Raw genomic sequence first — 1359 nt, forward strand, 5'->3', positions numbered from 1 at the left:
ATTGAATGAAAATCACGAAAATCAGGTTTATTTTTCCTATTGGTCTTATAGTTTTTGATTTAATCCTTAAAAACCCTAAATTAAGTTGTTGCGCTAACAGCACTGTTTCGTTAATTTTTGAAACGGCTGGTTTAACGAGAAAACCAATAACTAAATCGAAATCAGCGTTCAATTTCGATTATTCCGTGTGATTTTTGGAGAATTTCAAGAGATGTCGTTTTTGGTAGATTTTGACAAGAAGTGGGAAGGCTATACCCTTCCCACTTTTTCGTCTTGACAAATTTCAAATTTTGCTTAAAATACATGAATTCGAATCAAAATTGAATGAAAATCACGAAAATCAGGTTTATTTTCCTATTGGTCTTATAGTTTTTGATTTAATCCTTAAAAACCCTAAATTAAGTTGTTGCGCTAACAGCACTGTTTCGTTAATTTTTGAAACGGCTGGTTTAACGGAGAAAACCAATAACTAAATCGAAATCAGCGTTCAATTTCGATTATTCCGTGTGATTTTTGGAGAATTTCCAAGAGATGTCGTTTTTGGTAGATTTTGACAAAAGTGGGAAGGCTATACCCTTCCCACTTTTTTCATTTGGCCAAATTTCAAATTTTGCTTAAAATACATGAATTCGAATCAAAATTGAATGAAAATCACGAAAATCAGGTTTATTTTCCTATTGGTCTTATAGTTTTTGATTTAATCCTTAAAAACCCTAAATTAAGTTGTTGCGCTAACAGCACTGTTTCGTTAATTTTTGAAACGGCTGGTTTAACGAGAAAACCAATAACTAAATCGAAATCAGCGTTCAATTTCGATTATTCCGTGTGATTTTTGGAGAATTTCAAGAGATGTCGTTTTTGGTAGATTTTGACAAAAGTGGGAAGGCTATACCCTTCCCACTTTTTTGTTTTGGCCAAATTTCAAATTTTGCTTAAAATACATGAATTCGAATCAAAATTGAATGAAAATCACGAAAATCAGGTTTATTTTCCTATTGGTCTTATAGTTTTTGATTTAATCCTTAAAAACCCTAAATTAAGTTGTTGCGCTAACAGCACTGTTTCGTTAATTTTTGAAACGGCTGGTTTAACGAGAAAACCAATAACTAAATCGAAATCAGCGTTCAATTTCGATTATTCCGTGTGATTTTTGGAGAATTTCAAGAGATGTCGTTTTTGGTAGATTTTGACAAAAGTGGGAAGGCTATACCCTTCCCACTTTTTCATTTTGGCCAAATTTCAAATTTTGCTTAAAATACATGAATTCGAATCAAAATTGAATGAAAATCACGAAAATCGGGTTTATTTTCCTATTGGTCTTATAGTTTTTGATTTAATCCCTTAAAAACCCTAAATTAA

Source organism: Daphnia magna, linkage group LG1 (assembly GCF_020631705.1).
Source record: "Daphnia magna isolate NIES linkage group LG1, ASM2063170v1.1, whole genome shotgun sequence".
NCBI classification, from domain to species: domain Eukaryota; kingdom Metazoa; phylum Arthropoda; class Branchiopoda; order Diplostraca; family Daphniidae; genus Daphnia; species Daphnia magna.